Raw genomic sequence first — 19,166 nt, 5'->3', positions numbered from 1 at the left:
ATCGCTTGACTTTCTGTAAAAGCACTGGACTGAGAGGCAGACCTGGTGAAGTCACCTGATTTCTCTCCTGGCCTTCTCCATCTGTAAAATTAATATTTGAATATCTTGTAATTATGTAGATGTTTCTAAAATGTGTTGTGATGCTCCCATGAAAGGCATTATAGAAATGTTATCAGAATTGTGTGTGTGTGGGGGGGGAAAGATAAATTGATTCTCCTGTTTTGGGATACATAGGTGTCTTCAACTTTTGAAAGCATCTTGAATCAGTAAATAGGACAAAATTATAGCAAAACTAAGTGTCCCAAAGATCAGGGAATGACTCACCAGTCACCACCTACAGCTTTGTTGAAAATGCATCAGCAAGAAAGCAGCACAAGCTGGCCTCAAACAAGGAACAGTCAGTAATTGACATGTAAAAAGAGGGAGTCCTCTTTGATTGATGCTAGATGATGAATCAGTCTCATTTTATTTTAAGTTATTGTATAATGACTGTGGTTGGGGAGGGGGAAGTTATCAGAAAAGCAGATGTCTTGTGTATCCAGCACTTTTAATGTCACTTTAACATAATTTTAAAATGCTGTTTTTGTTATTTTTTAATTGAATTCCAGTTTCCAAATGCAACTTGACACAAATCATGAGTCAAAAATTAATCTCTAGTAAATGAATTTGTTGAGTTTCCTAATGTAATGCAAAAATATAAAAATTAAGAATCTGAAAAAATGTATGGTAATCTGTAGATTGGTTACATTATATCTAAACATATTTATCCTCCTGGTTAGCAAAAGTACCAAATTTAATGTAAAGGTTATATTTAGTTTAAAATTAACATTTTTAACGGTTACCAACCAGTGAGAAGCCACCTTTCTTTAGGAAAATAAGTACAAATGCAAAACAGGATTGAAATTTATTAATTAACTTAAGGTTTCCTACTTGCTGATTTAAATGATTTAAAATTGGTGATTGAAATCAGTCTACCCATTATGTCCTGTTAGCTCAGCCTTTATCCATTTCTAAAGACTACAATATCTTTTGGGGAGATGGAATCAAAAGTGAAAGGTAAAAATGATTTCCTTAATAGCTGGCTAATGATTTTATTGTATGTCTTACAGATGTTTGGAGGTAGCTAAGTACATAAAATATGTATTTAGCTTCTAAGATATTAGTACATGTGAAGTGTTCAAGGGACAAAACTGGAGGTCTGGACAGGGATTTAATCAAGATTGCTGAACAGTTAGGATGATATGGTTCAAGTAACGAGCTCCCACTGGAGGCAAAGTCTGCTGGCATGGTGTCTTCCCAAAACGCCAGCTGCAGAAATGGTATTTATAGCAACTGGATCTGCAAGAGCAGCTGAGGATGAGACTGCTTTCCAGCAGCTTCTGTGGGCAAGCATTTGCCTAGCATTGATACTATCCTGCATCACTCCCTCCCCTACCCAGCCTTCCTCACAATGCAGGGATGGAATTCCTCATGTGGGGAGTGGATCTTGTTGAATTCTAGTTGGAGCTGTTCTTAGTCTGTATTTGCAAAAAGAAAAGGAGTACTTGTGGCACCTTAGAGACTAACAAATCATATGCTCAAATAAATTGGTTAGTCTCTAAGGTGCCACAAGTACTCCTTTTCTTTTTGCAGATACAGACTAAAATGGCTGCTACTCTGAAACCAGTCTGTATTTGGTTTTCTTTCTTTCTGATGGGTTGAAAAATGCAAACAATGTCTTGATTGAAAGCAAACTTTATTTTACAGGCTGGAAGTGTCCATGTCCCTGCATTTGACTCTTGTAATATTAACTCTGGTTTTTCAAGCCTTTCTCTCTCATTAAAAACGAGGTAGCCAAATCTCTTTAATTGATGTTGCATTGTATCTGTAAGAGAGAGTCTGTACTAAACAGGAGTGTGTGTGGTCTTACTCATTTTCCAATTCATATGAGTCTCATTCCACCCTGCTCTGAGTAAGAAACTTGTTTCCATTGTTGCTATCTGCTCTGAGGGTGTGAATCTACATTTTCCAAACAGACTTGCATTTTGTCTCTAACACTGGTTTAGTCTTCTTGGTCTGATGCTGAGGGCCCCCAAATCTCTCCCTAATCTGTCCCAATTACATTGGCTACATAGGCAGGTGAACAATACTATGTTTTACTTCAGCAATCCTCTTTTAATATGGGGCGAGGTGGAGTGGACAAGGCTCATTCAGATTCCATTTCCTTAAGTGTATCTGAATTTTAAACCTGCTGGTAACATCATTTTCCTAAAAGATTGTCAACACTAGCATTCTCTCTTCCCTGCCCCCCCACCCCAAACAAAATCTGTAAACATTGCTCTACCCATGATGCAGTTCACTTGAGGTTATTAAAAATGTCAGTTAACCCTAAGTAAATATAAATGGCAGTGGTAAAAATACCTGTGCTTTTGCCTAGGCTAGTGCTCACACCATTACTCTCCCACCAGTGGGAGACTTAGCCTTAGTGAGGACTGATTGGTGAAGTAGGAACTCGGAGCAAAGCTCTTAGAATTTCCCTAAGAATGTGTGTGCTTCCAGTTCTGGTAGATATGGAAGGAGCAGCAGCATGAATGTCTGAATTTATTTTAATCCATTAATTACAAAAGTAACCTGCCTGGAATCAGGTAGATGACAGGAGGCTTACTGAATGGCACAAAAGATAGAAAATCAACTTCCCAAACTGCACATATGCTTTTTGCCTCTTACAAGCCTTTTAAAAAAAAAAAAATCCAGCAATTGATGGAGTCCCTGGTGGATTTTTAATCTCTCAATCCATTTCCCCCCCTCCCCCCCTCCCCGAATGTATGTCTCATAATCCAGGGATTGAGCCCCAGTTAGTTCCATCTGCTGGTTCTTATTTGAAGGGCAAACTGGAGTTAGCTGATTCGTCACTGGAGTGAATATATAGAGTGAACAGCATGTCTCTTGGTATGATGCCCTGTAACCTGTCTGATCACTAATGGGGGGTGAGGATGCCAAATGTGGTGTGTGTACTTCAAATGAGATGAGGAACATAGTAAGTGTTGGCTTCTCTTCTTTTATGTGCTGCCCCCACCCCTCAGTCAGTCAGTCTTCCTGTGAAAACATCCCTTCTTTGTACAGCATTCCGGAGATCTTTTTTTTTTCAGTGAGAGCTATTCATAGGCCCACACAATGGGCTACCCCAGACTCTGAGGACTGTGGCTGTCTGACTTCAAAATAAGCGAGATTCATGTCAGCTATCTCTTGTGCTCCTTCATCCAGTGGTGACTCTAGGAATGAGTAGAGCCCTATCCGCAAATGTGGTCTGCAGATATCATAGAATCATAGAATATCAGGGTTGGAAGGGACCTCAGGAGATCATCAAGTCCAACCCCCTGCTCAAAGCAGGCACAATCCCCAATTTCTTTTTTTCTTTTTCTTTTGCCCCCAGATCCCTAAATGGCCCCCTCAAGGATTGAACTCACAACCATGGGTTCAGCAGGCTAATGCTCAAACCACTGAGCTATCCCCTCCCCACAGATTTGCAGGGCTCTAGGGATGAGTACATGTTTATGAGAGAAAATTTTTACTCTTTGAACATGAGGTTCTGCAAGGGTTATGTGAAGTAGAAGATAAATATATATTTTATTAAAATACACAATGAAAAATTCAGGTATATGTGATTGCTGTTCAGATGCAATAGCTACTTGGTTTCTTAAATTCAGAATATCCAGGGATTAAGTTGGTCCACTAACTTTGAAAGGCTGCAACTTTATCTACTTCCTACACCAAAATGATGGAGCAGACTGGGTAGATGGGGATAGTAAGAAAACTGTTGTGGGGATTGAGTAGTGCTGCAGAGGATGGTCTGTAAAAGTGTCTGATTCCAAGGAACAGGAGTTACCTGTTGAAGTGCGCAAGAATAGTTACAGTTAAGCATCTTCCAAACAAATAAGGCTGCCAGTGCTTCCCTAGTACATCCAAGCTAATTCCTCCCCACCCCTTGATCTGCTGCTGCAGCTGCTGCACCTCGGTTCTAGTCAGGCATCCCTCATTATACTTGACACTGGCTTTTCCTGCACAAAGACTGACAGGTCAAACTGTGTGTGGGTTTTCATCCCTTTGTAAGCCAAGGCTGCTTTGTGGACCCTCTGTCCTATTATGAATTAAGTCCTCTTCTGTAGTTATCAGTACACTTTTGCTGCATCTCAAAGCAAAGAAATGGTGAGGAGAAAAACGTTTTGTCAGTTGTATTGCATTAGCTGGCTGTGTCAGTCATCAGCTGGACTGGGGAGCAAGGCTGGTATTGCTCTTTTGTTTTGTAGGTGATTGTGGAAACAAAGGTTATATAACTATTATCCTGTGTTCATGGCTAATGATCTGTAGGTCATTTTCTAGCTTGTTCTTGCCCCGGGAGCTCTCCAGTTGCATAATCACATACTTTTCTTTTTAGAATGGACCCTAAGAATGTGAAACTAACTTTTCTAAAGCCAGGGTGCCCACTTCTGACTTTTGAGAGTCAGACTGCTATTACAGGGACCATGGCTATGAGCTGCATTTTAGGACTCTGACTGCATTTGGTTTTTGGACCACACATTGGGAGTCTTAAATATTTAATAACCTTCCTTCCTCCAGGAAAAAAATACAAAACATAATGTTCCCATACTTTAATTTCAGTGTACAGTATTTAGTTCAGCTTTTGACATTTCTTTATAGAAGGTGTAACAAACCCATTCTATGAATGGGGACCAGTTATGCTTTTAATTCTGGTTTGTGGAAAAAAAAACAAGAGGAGGGCTGAACACTTGCATCATTTTCAGAGAATGATCCACTGTGAAATGGGAGGGTTTGAACAAAGGTCAAGGGTAACATATGGCCTTTGTTATAACTAAACTTCCCATTAAAATGTTGCATTCATTATCACTTATTAGGTGGAATAATATTTTAGGACAGTTTGTCTTCCCCTTTGGTTATTGGCATATGTAAGTAATTTGTGTACATGGATGCAGTAGGGAGTACACAAAGCAGGCATACAATTATGTGCTCCCATTTATTTGAAAATCTGGTCCTATAGGTTTCAAAGCATGCAGAAAAATAGAGTGTGCAGGTAACACTTCCTGGAGCTGTTTCAGACTAAGACAGCACTTTATGGCTCATCTTCACAACCATAAGGAATAGAAACTTTTTAAATGAAAGTTGACTTTCTACAGAATCTGAATCTACCTGGGGTGAGACACCTCAAGTGCAATGGGAGGTTCTACACCCCTGCCCTCCAGTTTTTTGAAATCCAAACTGTATAACATTATTTAAGTTTCATAAGGAATTAAAAATTCATTCTCCAAGCTGAAAAACTGAAAATGTGTAGCTTAAGTCTTTTAACAGAAGTATTTATCCAATATTGGAGTTTGTAAAATTAAAATACACAATTCATTTAAAAGAACCAAAAAGGACCCCAGTGCAAGTCATCAAGCTGGACAGAGCATAAACTTAATATCCCACACTTCCCATGCCTCGCTCTCCACCTTTTAATTCCCGAGAAAAGAGGTGGACCTTACAGTGTGGTCTCAATACACAAGTAAGGGCATTTGTTAAATGGTTTCTAACATGACCATATCCCCATAAGTTTTAGTTTGGGTTTCTTCAGTGATCACAGAAGTATCTGTAACAGTCTTTTTGGAAGTTAAAACTGCTTTTCCCCTACTTTCTACTTCTAGAGTACTTCTCTATTAGTGTCCTTTAAAATTGTAATATTGGCTTTATAAGAGATGCTGTGTTTTTAAGTATCCCTTTAGTTACCCCTACTTAAAATCTAGGATCTGGAACAGGTGAAAATTACACTGAAGGTAGCAGAAAGGTTCTACATGACATGATAAGAAATTGACTTTAGCTTCAGAAAGGGTCCTGGAAAAGGGATTGTGTTTCTCAAACTGGCTGTTTAGGTTAACTCAGTGTTCAAAGTTACTGCAGTGCCACTCTCATGAAAACTAAATATAGCTGCAACACAAAAATCTTTGTGTCTGTTTGCAAACAGAATAGATAATTGCCACACTGGGCCTTTGAAATAGCAGAAAAACAAGTTTATTCTGTAAATAACAAGGCCAGTAATGTGGGCCCTGATGTGATTGTCTGCCTTATTGCCATTCCAATTTCCTAGGTCTTTGTTCTTAAACCGTTAATCTGTGTAGGATGTAGTGAAGCAGCACTGGAGCAGTAAGTCATGGGTAGGAAATGGGACAGTTGCATAGATCATGACTCACTAATGTCTCCTCCTGACTTTACATGGATTGCAAAAAATAAATAAATAAAAGGCTTTTAATGTTGAGTGGGATTTTTTTTGGGGGGGGGGAGAGGTTGGAGTTGATTCTCCAGTTTTTTAATTCTAGCATGTTTTTTCATTTTTTCCAGTGAAAGTACAGCTTTCCAGTTATTCACAAAAATGTCAAGTGTTGCCAACAGTGTCACATTACTGCATGATCATGGATTCTTTTAGGTTGGTTCTTACTGTTGTGCAGTTGTCTGCACTATCAGATTCTAGACTGAGATTTATCTGTTCAAAGAAATATTACTTATTTTCTCCAGAAGCCCTAGCCAGCGTCCTTCAGAAATGGCCAGATTCCACCCATCTACCTATCCCGTAAAAGTATCAGTTGGTGTGTGCTGTATGATGCCTAAGTAGTTCTTAAAACAATATTCCTAATTCTTAGCTGCCTTGCTGTCTCTTGTCAGGTGTTTGACTTCAGAAAACCTCTTACCTGCATCAGTCATGACTGAAAGTTGTCATCTAATGACTGCTTGCTGTCTTACATGAAGTTGGTGTCAGTTCAGTTCTAATGAGCTGATGTTCACATCCCACAAAATTGCTTTTACAGTTGGGGCCCTCTTGTTTCCAGCCTTAGTAGAGAGATTGAGGATTGAATAGCTAATAGTGACTGAATTTCTGTGTGTATATAAAGTCTGCTGCAGTTTCCACGGTAAACATCTGATGAAGTGAGCTGTAGCTCACGAAAGCTCATGCTCAAATAAATTGGTTAGTCTCTAAGGTGCCACAAGTACTCCTTTTCTTTTTGCGAATACAGACTAACACGGCTGTTCCTCTGAAACCTGACTCTTATCCTTGGAGACAGTACATCAAGTGCAAGTTTGAAACAAACAGATGGAACTATGTCAGAAGTTTGCACTATATCTGCAGATACCATACTTGTTCTCTGGGTGGAAGCCTTCAATTTCCTGAACTATAAATAATGACACCCTTAATGAGCAGAGAATTGAGTCAAAATACTTTGTTTCAGAGTAGCAGCTGTGTTAATCTGTATCCACAAAAAGAATAAGAGGACTTGTGGCACCTTAGAGACTAACAAATTTATTAGAGCATAAGCTTTCGTGGGCTACAGCCCACTTCATCGGATGCATGTGGGCTGTAGACCACAAAAGCTTATGCTCTAATAAATTTGTTAGTCTCTAAGGTGCCAAAGTACTCCTGTTCTTTTTCAAAATACTTTTACTGTTCTGTGAATTGAAACACTCAGCTTTCATTTTCCATCATTAATAGACTTCAGCTGTACTGAACTTCCCTGTAAGTGTTCTGTATTCATTTTAATGTTGTTGGACATTGTTTCAACCAAAATTTCTTGCTGTGCCATCCTGGGGCTAAAGGATCCACATGGGGCCCTAATGTATTCAGCACCTCAGGATGCAGTATTGAGGGCAGTACGTCAGAGGCTTGTTCACCTGCACATCCACCAATGTGATATATGCCATCATGTGCCAGCAATGCCCCTCTGCCATGTACATTGGTCAAACTGGACAGTCTCTACGTAAAAGAATAAATGGACACAAATCAGATGTCAAGAATTATAACATTCATAAACCAGTCGGAGAACACTTCAATCTCTCTGGTCACGCAATCACAGACATGAAGGTCGCTATCTTAAAACAAAAAAACTTCAAATCCAGACTCCAGCGAGAAACTGCTGAATTGGAATTCATTTGCAAATTGGATACTATTAATTTAGGCTTAAATAGAGACTGGGAGTGGCTAAGTCATTATGCAAGGTAGCCTGTTTCCTCTTGTTTTTTCCTACCCCCCCCCCCCCCAGATGTTCTGGTTTAACTTGGATTTAAACTTGGAGAGTGGTCAGTTTGGATGAGCTATTAACAGCAGGAGAGTGAGTTTGTGTGTGTATGGGGGTGGGGGGGATGTGAGAAAACCTGGATTTGTGCAGGAAATAGCCCAACTTGATTGTCATGCACATTGTGTAAAGAGTTGTCACTTTGGATGGGCTATCACCAGCAGGAGAGTGAATTTGTGTGGGGGGGGTGGAGGGTGAGAAAACCTGGATTTGTGCTGGAAATGGCCCACCTGATGATCACTTTAGATAAGCTATTACCAGCAGGACAGTGGGGTGGGAGGAGGTATTGTTTCATATTCTCTGTGTATATATAAAGTCTGCTGCAGTTTCCACAATATGCATCTGATGAAGTGAGCTGTAGCTCACGAAAGCTTATGCTCTAATAAATTGGTTAGTCTCTAAGGTGCCACAAGTACTCCTTTTCTAGTTGCTGCTTCAAACACTTAACCTTTTGATTTGGTTTCTTTAGCAAAATGCTCTAGCCTGTTGCCATAGAAATACTGAGGTGAAAATCTTTAGTTACCAAGGTCCTTAGTAGGCTTGGAGATGAGTCAGGTTGCAGCTTCAGGAGATGGTCCTATTTGCATTGTCTAACATACATCAAGAAATGCTCCTGTTGCTTTTAAATGATCAGTAGTGGTGTGGTGCTGCTTGTCTCACAGCAAAATATCTTGTATGGGGGGGAGGTGAGGTAGGTAGATTTAATGTCTCCTACAGAATCCAGAGTAAACATTCCTTTTGGGGTTAAGTATTTAACCCTCTGAAAGGAGACTAGCTATTAGTTTCACTAGCAAAAGCAATTTTCTCCTCTTTGTATGGAACAGAATAGCAAGAACAACTCAGTCTTGCCCTAGTACTCTACTCTCGCGCCCCCCTGTTCCCTCCTCCCCCCAGTCTGGCTACTGCACAGTCAGTGTTGCCTAGACACAGCTCTGATGTGGGGGTGCTTAACTACTAAAACTCAGCCAGAAATTCACCATGCGGTTCAATCGTGCAATGTAGATTAAACCAAATTGTGCTAACTCCCTAGAACAGTCTCCCCAGACGGTAGATCTTTATAATGTAGACAGGTCCATAAATGGGGCAGCCTATTTGGTATCGTTATTCATTATTCCATGAGCTTTTTGTAGTGTGTGAAATGTAATACAGTTGATGATGATCATAGTGTTTTTAAACAAACCTGTTGAAAGTAAGTCTTGTTATTTAAAAGTAGGGAGGAAGGGGGCACAGGCTGATGTCAAGGTGTAGATATACACCGGACCCTCACTAAAACATGTCCATATAGCGTGAATTCACATATAATGTGATTGCAGCCATGGATCCCAAATTTAATTGCAAATAATTTTAATGTGTTCCCCGTTATAACACGGTACCATGCATGGATCCCAAATCGCGCCTTCTAGCAAGGGTCCGGTGTAATTGTGTTCTGTGTCCCACAGCAAAGGGCCCACCCAAACTTCGAGTCAAACTCACAACAGCAAGATCCCTAAAAGGTGGGTGGCGTGAGTGCAGTACCTTTTAGTATAAGGCTTGAGATGGTTACTTATAAAATATTTAGGACAGGGATTTTTTCATGTTATATCTAGTGCCATTGCAGCAACAGTCCTAACCTCAATATCCGTATCTTTTTAAATATGGGAGTTTTGAAGCCTCTTCATTAAGAAGGACACTAGCACCTGCTTTCTTGTCTTTGTGACAGCAGTTGGCTGTCATTAAATATCTTTTAAAGAGATGCATTAAGTGAGATGCCTTATGATAAATTTTAGATGGCTTTATCTCAGCAGTTAATATGGCAAAATTAGCTTTGGGGAATACTAGAGTGATTATTTTAGGACTTGCATCTGCCATGGAGATTGGTATTTTCATCTGCCTAGGTTTTAAGGAGTTCTGTTGCAAGTGCCAGAACAAGCTGGGAAATGCTAAACCTATTTATGAGGTTTATAGGACTCTTTTATGTTGTTGCTTGCTTGGATTTGATTTAAATCACTGGTCAGGAAGACTTGATTTAATCATGGATTTTGACATAAGTGCATTCTTGTTGGTTGTTATAACCTTAATACATATTCTTCACAACCCAGAGATAGATGTAGGTTTCATTTTTAGACGGTACACACTATACATTTTTAAAGAGATTTATTTTGAAAACTTTTCAGATTAGTTTTACAGCTATATCAGAAAATGAATGATTGGTTATTTCATTAACCAAAGGTAATTGAAGCAGATATTTATGAAGTCATTGGGAGGTGAACTGTCTCCGGTTCAATAGGTTAATCATTAATATTTGGAGGATTTTCTTGCCATGCTGTATTAAGAGAACATTACCAGATAGACATTTAAATTGTTTTATTTAATGAAAACAACGTTGTGTATTCTGGATTTTTTTCCTCAACAGCAAACACATAATATTTTAACAAAACAAGCATATGAATTTTTGAATTTAGTTAAACATTCAAATTTTTTTAAAATCCGGTTTTGTTTTTGTTAAAATTGTTTTAACTAAAATAGTTACATGAAATTTAAAAAAAAACAAAACAAAAATTAAATTGTCAGCCAGATCAACATGAGAAACTTTTTTAAATACTGGCTTCTGCAGCTATCTCAGTTGTCTTCACCTTCATTTTCCTGTTTGTTCATAATCTGGAAAAGAAAAACAAGCTTTCCTGCTTTTTCAGGCTCCAAATGATTTCTCAATTTGGAATGAATTAGTCCAAAGGAAAAAAAATTCTTTCTACACTGGCAGAAGAAGCTACTGCTGTTAAAAGTGAGATCATCACTTCAACAGTCTCTGAATCCAAGTGCTTTAGTGACTTCCACCAGTTCACTGGTGTGACTTACTTTAAAACCTCATCAGCAAACACATTTCTTGAATGGTTCACCCTTCGCTCTGAAGTTTGATGGTTGGCGTTACAGAGGGATGATTGCTGGATGTCCATGTCACAGCCGGCTCCTCTTCTTCAGCAGTTAAGGTTTGACCCTGGTACCGAGTATTGAGAATATTTGCAAGAAAATGAGCTGGAGATGGTGCTTGTGTCTTTATTTTTTTTAAATGCTTGTAATTTAACTCTGTCATTGCATATTTCTCTCTTTTTAAGATCTCACTCAGTTCCTTCCAAATTTCAAGAGTGTCAGCAATAAAACATCTATTTCCCTGCATTTTGCAAGGCTACAGAAATAGGCTTCAGGGTACTCAGCCGGTGTTCAACATTTCTCTTAAGCCCAATGTTGAGAACTTTGGCTGTGACAGGGCCGTCTATTTTTTCACTATTTTGTTCACAAACTGTCATCCGATTAGGCCAGTTCTTGATACAGTGCTCAAAACAGTCCACTACTGAGTTCCATCGCACTCCTTGTGGGAGAGTTAACTTTGTTCCTTCCACTTTTTCAGAGCAGCTGCTGCAAAGTGGTTGTTACGGAAGTATTTTGCAGTTTCAACAACATTAGCCTTTATTTCTGGAACACTGAAGCCTTTGGCTAGGAGGTGCATCAAATGAGCACTGCAACCGTACATTATTAGCTTGGGACTCTCTTCTAAATTTCTTCTCATCTTGGATACTTTTTCCTCATTGTCTGTGACCAAGCTGTGTACTAGACATTTGGTTTTTTTTCCCCCTGCAGTTTATTATAGCTTTTATTGCTCCTACTTGTTAGTATTCTGCTGTGTGTCCACTTCCTGATGTATCAATTGTTTCTGTAAGGAAGACATTCCTTTCTTCTGTTGTCACACAAGCACATACAACAGGATCATTGTGGACATTGCTCCACCCATCAAGACTCAGGTTAACAATTTTGCCCTGTAGACCTTTTGCACACTGCTCAATTTCTCTTTCATAAACTTTGTCTAGGAATTTTTCTGCAACATCTGCTCTGTTGGGTGGACTGTATCCTGGTGTTAATGAAGTGTAGGTTCTCAATGCTACGGAAAGGAGAGTTTGTTGCATAAACAAACTGGGCAATGTTTTCATCAATGTTTTACCTCTTTTTGTAATCTGCTGGTTTTTATCACAAACTTATCTATGGTTGTTTCTGGATGATGGGAGATATTTTTTTTTCTTTTTGCTACAGGTGATATACTGTGGCTGTGTGACATACATGATGTGACTGAAACACTATCATTTGCAGATAACTCTGAAACTATAGAAAATGATGGTGATCTTGAAGGTGGATAGTCTTCAGAATCCTGTATGTTGAGGATGGATTCTTCTAAACAAAATAAGTCAATGCAGTTATTTAATTTATTATTACCATACTGCTCATTTAGTATTACTCATTGTATTCTCTGACACTCCATACTGCTTTAAAGGTGAAATTGTAAAAGGAAGATCTGCCTATTTTGGCTATTTATTTTTTATCACAACTGCATCTAAAATAATAGTACCATAGAGTAACAACTATATTTTTTGCTCAGACATGAGAATTCACAAGTAGTCCAGAAGGAAGACAGGCAGTCCTTAAGAAAGAAGTATGAAATAAAAAAGTTTACCATCCTGAAGATCCTGCATGTTCAGACATGTCACCTTCAACACAGCTTTCTTCTGAGAAGGAACACTTCTCATGATGTTGTTTCATTCAGGAAACCAGGCCTTGTATTTCTTTGTTGCGCTGTTTGCATTTTGCACGCATGCCTGACTTCTCTACAGGTAGAGGAAGGTCATTAAAATATTCCCAAACTGGGTCTCTTTTACAGCCTGCTGCCATTATAGGTTTTCCCTTTTAGTGAAAGAATGGTATGGTAGATCTCAAATCAGTGAAGGCTACACTCACAAAAGACCTCAAGACTTCTGGAATATGCTACTCTAACAGTTTCACTTTTGTTTCTACTGCCTGTCCCTCCCTTCTCACATTTATCTCCAGACTACTTCTCCTTGTCCAGTTCTATTTCGTCCCCAACAATCTTATATTCAGTGAACTTATTGAAGCTTTGCACTTTGAGAGAGGTAAGGGATTGACTCTGTACACAAATTTGCAGAGGGACAGTAGGGTTGAGGTCTGTTTCTCACCTCTATATATTTATTTATTTTAAAACATTTTTGCTGTTAACAAGCATGTTATCTCTGGAGACACAAATCCACAGTTTGAGAATTGCAAAACTAGGCCTCTCTGATGGTATCTTCTAGACTGAGCACTGAGTCCCTTTGGGTAGATAGAAACATTATCCTAAATAATCTATACAGAAGCCCCTGGAACCCCATAAGATTGGGTCCCTAATCAATGAACTATTGGAACTCATTTACAAAACTTTTCTTAAACATTCCATGAATATATTGTCTCATACTATAGAATTAGAATTTATAATTCCTATTCCATGATGAAATATCTGAGCTATAATGTATCTTACTTAAAACTATCTTTTTGAGTGTTTTCCTCAAAAAGCATTTATCAAAAAAATCCAATTTAAATAAAAAATCTGATATATATTTTTAAATCATTGATTTTTATCCACCCTGGTTCCTTGGATATGTTGAGAAGCTAATTTCATCATTGTCTGTCTGTATACTGCTAAATCCCATATATATCAGATATGTGACTAGGAGAAACTAGATTTTGTGTTTTTTTTTGAAAGGTGACAATTCTGGATAACCATTTCTTTGTCTTCAAGATGCAACATGGGCAACAGTAATCAAGACTTCCCCCATGTGGTATTTGTGTACCTCAACTTTATCATGGAAGGAATGCCTCTGGGACCAAAAGGGTAGTTGATACTTTGACTTCTCTGAGACTGTTAACCGTGCTAGTTAGTGTTGATTATCAAATGCTAATCTGAGGCAAATTTAAACTCTGACTTGTGAAAGGTCATCATTCCCTGGATGATAAATTATATAGCTTTCTTAAAATTCTTGGCTTCTTGTGCACACGTTCTACTCCTTTATGAGAATAATTGTTTGGGGAAATAAGGGTGTTTAAAATAAGTCACTGTTACCTAATTGCTTAAAAGAAGTTAACCTTCTCATGGATTTCTTCATGTTCCATAATCTTTCATCACCTGTTTGAACAAAGCTCTTAGTGCATTAGATAAATGCTTTCTATCTGTCTGTTGGCAATCGAGAATCTTTTTGGAGATGTCCTCAAGGTTAATGCTCTTACAATTCACAGTTCACTTTCTCAACAAACTTGTCTTTGAGTAACCCTAAACAGTTCCTGCTGCTTGTTCTCTTTTCAGTGTTACTGAGGGCTTGTGTACACTTACCTTTTATAGCTCTCTAATTTGCTGGCTCAGGGGTGTGAAAAATCACCCCCCTGAGTGTAGCAAGTCTGAGCCCTTTAAAGCGCTAACATAGACAGGCTCCGAGCGCTGGGAGCTAATCCCCTTGTGGAGGTGGATTACCAGGAGCGCTGAGAGGGGTCTCTCCCAGTACTCGAGTGCGACCACACTCGCACTTCAAAGCGCTGCCGTGGGAGCGTTCTTGCAACAGCGCTTTGAAGTTTCCAGTGTAGCTATGTCCTAAGACACAGAAGAGTCTTAAAATGCAATGTTAACTCTTGTGCAAGTGTAGGTGTTGCCTTCACGGACAGAAAGGTGTGTTTATAGTGAGATAACTAATACACGACGATTGTCTCTAAAATCCTAAATGGCGACAAGGCACGGGCAAATTTTTACACTGAGGTAGCTAAGTCAGGTCTGCACAATACTGTCCACCCATAGAGGACCTTGCCTAGATGACCTACTGGGAAAACTACAGTGCCTTGTCTTCATTATGTTTTATAGCAGGATAGCTAACATTTTTTATCCTTCAGTAAAAGCACACATACCATTGTCAGTGAAGATATTGCCACGTTTCTGTTGCTTACTGCTAGTCCATTCAGGCTTCGCATGTCAGGAGGAGCTATATGGAATGTGTCAGAGTGCCAGATGTGGAAGAGGGGATAGCGGCTTCTTTCCCTCAGCCTTTACTCCTCTTGCATTTGTAGTAACTGTAGAGTTTGGGATGGCAGTAGCATGGTATTGGGATTATTAAGTGACATAGTGAAATATAATTGTTAGGACAGTTAGCATTATTGCATCTGCCTCTCTATCTGCTTGGAGTTGCTATCAAGCTCAGGCAGTGGTTCTTAACCTTTACAGCAGCCAGCACCCCTTTGGTTCTCAAAATATGTTCTTGCACCCCTTATCAAAAATCATTGAAGTAGTTCAGTTCTTTAAACCTAGGTATATTTTGTTTGTATATTACAGTAATCGTTAAATACATAGGTTTGATAAAACAATGTAGTTGTATTTACATGCCTGTGATTGATTTGTGTTTTTGATTTACCTTCTAAAAAAACCTGGCATGTCTTGCACCCCCAGAAATGGCATCTCACACCCCCAGGGTTAAGAACCACTGAGCTAAGGTGTACTTGAGAGAGATGGGAATGGATTCTATCAATTTCTGCACTTAATGGTGAAAATTATTTTCACTTATAAACTTAGCCTTTGAAATCAGTCAAATAACCTACTCACTCATAAGGATGTTACTTTGAACTCATTTGGTAACTAGTTTTAGTAATCCTTTCTTGTGAGCACAAAATTTTCTGTTCCTTGCAAGGAAGTACAGCCTTTCATCACCTTTCAGTGCTGTGGATGGTGATAGCTATGAATGAGTGGGATGTGGGAAGGGAATAATAAGAGCAAGGACAGCATCATAGGAATGGAACCCTAGAAAACTGAACCAAAGGGATTGGTTTGGGGTTTTTCTGATTACTAGAAATGGCTGAAATGTGTGTGCTGTAGAATTATTACAGCTTGGCTGAGACAAAGGGAGACTGAAGCCACATTTGATTGCTTAGGTTACCAGTTTGTTTTTTGTTACTAATGTTATGATGCCACGTTGCTATCCAAAGCAACATGTCTTTGCAATGTGACAGCATATTGGTGTAAGGCATATTAATCCTTGGCTTTGCCTGTCTGTCAGCTTTTATAAGGCAGGAATGTCAGCATGGCAAATCTAAGCAAAGTGGAATTGGCCAGTAGAAATACAGTAGCAACTATTGCTATTTGTGGCCGAAACAGCAGTCTGGGGCAGAGATCCCCTTCCTATCCCATAGCCTTGGATAGTGGTCTTGCTTAGGGATGCAGCATCTGGTATAGCTGTTAAATCTTGGAAGGGAATTCTGAGGTTATATGTTTTCAAAGGGCTCGGTTCCCCTTGGAATTTAGTTTTGTAATGACTGAGATAAGAGATTAGGGTGTTGTGGAATAGGACACGCCTATAGGAAAAAGGGTTAAGCTTTCCTACAAGTATAGAGTACCTAGGCTAAATATTTGAGAAACAAATGGCCTTTAGTGAGGAAGATCAAAGTTTGGCTTCAGGGTATAAACTGTCTGTAGGAGCAGGAAGAACTCCCACTTCCACCCCTGTCTATCCCTGCACAACTGGTTAGGTCCTTGGTGGGTTTTGCATTCTTTCATACTGGTTATGGGTCATTGCCAGAGGCAGGATGCCACTGAGTGTGGTTTACATGTCCCCTCTCCACCTATCAAAGCTGACTTTTGGGACCCAAAAGAATAAACTTTTATTTTTAAAAATAGATGTCTAACCCTTTGCCTTGTGGAGATGGCCTTGAAAGCATGTAACTTGCTACCAAGCAATGTGAAATCAAAGTAAGCCAGTCACTATTGTTGAAAGGAGGAAGCAAGTGAACTCAACCGCTGTAGCAGGAGGCTGTAGTTAAAGATCGTCCCATTTGAAAGACACAATCCACAGGCCTTCCCTAAAACCAAAGATTTGTGTAAACTTCAGCCCCTCGGACTTTGAGGTTGATTTAGCAGCTGCTTACTCAGGCCTGGATTCAGACTGTACTCATAGCCCTGAGTGTAGGGCAGCATGCAGATGCATCAGTCCCAGAACAACTCCAAAAACAATTGTGACCACAGATGCATCCCTCTGAATCAGGTATTTCCATGTTCTACAAAGTGGGGAGAGTACGTTGCATTGACCCATTGCCAGTTGCTGCATGCCCCCTCAATGTCCAGTCTGCTCCTCTGGCTGGTACTTTGGAGGAGGGGAGCAGAACCATGGCCAGCACTCTCTCATCCCATCTTACTGCTCACAGAGATAAATTACAGGTTTCAGAGTAGCAGCCTTTTTAGTCTGTATTCGCAAAAAGAAAAGGAGTACTTGTGGCACCTTAGAGACTAACCAATTTATTTGAGCATAAGCTTTAGTGAGCTACAGCTCACTTCATAAATTAGCAGCCCCATAAAACTTACTTGTCTTCCTCCCTCCCCCCCCCCCCCCCAGTGCCTGGACTCCTCATCCTGATAAGCCTGCCCAGGGGACTGTCAGAGGGACTGCTTACTTACCTGCATGGCTGCCTTAGGCTGCGTCATAGTCAGTCCTCTGGTAGCTGCCAGACTGCTGATATATCTGTTTTCTCTCTTGCAAAGGGATCCTTTCCTCTGCATTCTCCACTAAGGCTAATTGGAGTGCACATGGGATATTCTACATCCTCTTTCCCCTCCTGTCTGTCTTTCCAGCAGGACACTAGGGGGAGAGGCGAGGCTAAGTTGCTGTTTCACTGTGTGGCAATCCTGTTGCTCAATTCTTCCCATCAGTACTTGCTTGCCCAACCTCAGCCTGCAGTTTGAACACTGGAATCTTGTTCTATCTGTCTCTCAAACTTACCAGGGAAGACTTGATCACACATCAACTCGGGAAGGCCTTTCTCATCTTAAGAACCAAAGAGTATTGCAGCCTACAACTCATTTAGGGCTCATTCCACAATCGACCCTCATCCTCCCCATCAGAGGCGATATGACACCTACCTATTGCTGCAAAAAGCTGCCAGGTAGAGGAGCCTCCCAGGATAACTGAATTTCTGGGGAGTGGTCAATCTGGTGGATTGAGAAGGGTCTGGGGGGAAGTGTGGATGGATGGATTTGGGGAAAGGGAAAGAGTGTGGAATTGATGAGTGTTTTGATGTGTGCCTGGAGGGGAGAGGAATACTACGTGTAGGCTTAGTAGAATTTGATTTTTATTTTTCATAATTTCACAAATCTATTTAAAAACACTTTTTTAGATTTGTATGTATTTACATTTTCGTAATTGCGGAAAATTAAGGGGGGGCAGCTCAGACAATTTAATCGCAGTAGACATTGAGATTCAAAAAGTTAAAGCGTTAAACACAAATTGTTAACACATCAGATATACAAAGTAAATAACTTTAAATCAAACAATTTCTCAAGGAGCATTTTTCTTTGGACATCTGTAAGTTTCTATTATCATGGAAATACTTTCTCAGTGTACGGTGAAATAAGCATTTACCAATAAAAATCTGATCCTCTAAGCCTACATATGAGTATCACTGACTGAAGCAAAACATTTAAAAGTCCATTTTAAAAATATTGGCACATCACTGCAAGACTCCATATTAGATGAACTAATGGTTTGATCCTTTGTCATATCTTAAGTCTGGGGAGGCCAAACTGTGGCTTGCGAGCCATATATGGTCCTCTTACCATTAAATTGCGGCTTGCAGAATCCCCTTGCCCCACCATTCTCCACCTACCAGATTGAGGTGGAAGAGAAGAGCTTGGGACTCTGTCTTGCAGCAAGGTGGTGGGGTAGTAGCGTCTGCCCAGCAGGGAGGAGGGTCTTGGGGTCTTCAGTCCCACGGGGCGCACCTGCCAGGGCTTGGGGCTTCAGCAGGAGTGGGGCTGAAGCCCCAAGTCCTGGCCCCCGGCAGGTGTGCCTCAGCTCTTGAACTTCTGAAGATTGTTGTATGTGGTTCAGAGGGCCAATAAGTTTGGCCACCCCTGTCTTAAGTTCTTATTTTCAGTACCTTAGTGAGATTATAGTAAGGAGACTATAGCTCTGTTCATTAAGACTGTTTGGGGTTTAAACTTGTAGAGAGGTCCTCCAGAAGGCTGTCACAAATTATAGATGTGATATTCTTTTATTGTCTGCTGACATAAAGTTTACAAATCAAACCAGGAATGGGGTCACCTTAAAAAGTAAATTATATTGATCCTTTCAAAGGGTAAAATGTTGCCTTGTTGCTGTGATCTGGGAATAAAAGCAAGGTTTGGTTTGGGTTTCTATGGGATTGAATAGCCATATGCAGAAGGCAAGGTTTACAAATAGTTTGGCTTAGTTCATTTAA

At 39.9% G+C, this 19,166-nt stretch overlaps 1 protein-coding gene across 11 annotated transcripts in view; it reads left to right on the top strand.

The window, feature by feature from the left end:
* The window catches only part of KIF1B (kinesin family member 1B), a 150,054-nt gene that overhangs the window by 20,603 nt on the left and 110,285 nt on the right, over nt 1-19,166 (top strand). The gene's annotated exons all lie outside the window — the stretch shown is intronic.

The sequence above is a fragment of the Lepidochelys kempii genome, chromosome 18 (assembly GCF_965140265.1).
Source record: "Lepidochelys kempii isolate rLepKem1 chromosome 18, rLepKem1.hap2, whole genome shotgun sequence".
Classification (NCBI taxonomy): Eukaryota; Metazoa; Chordata; order Testudines; family Cheloniidae; genus Lepidochelys; species Lepidochelys kempii.
Note: the sequence above shows the minus strand (reverse complement) of the source record. Positions and strands in the feature narration are given on the sequence as shown.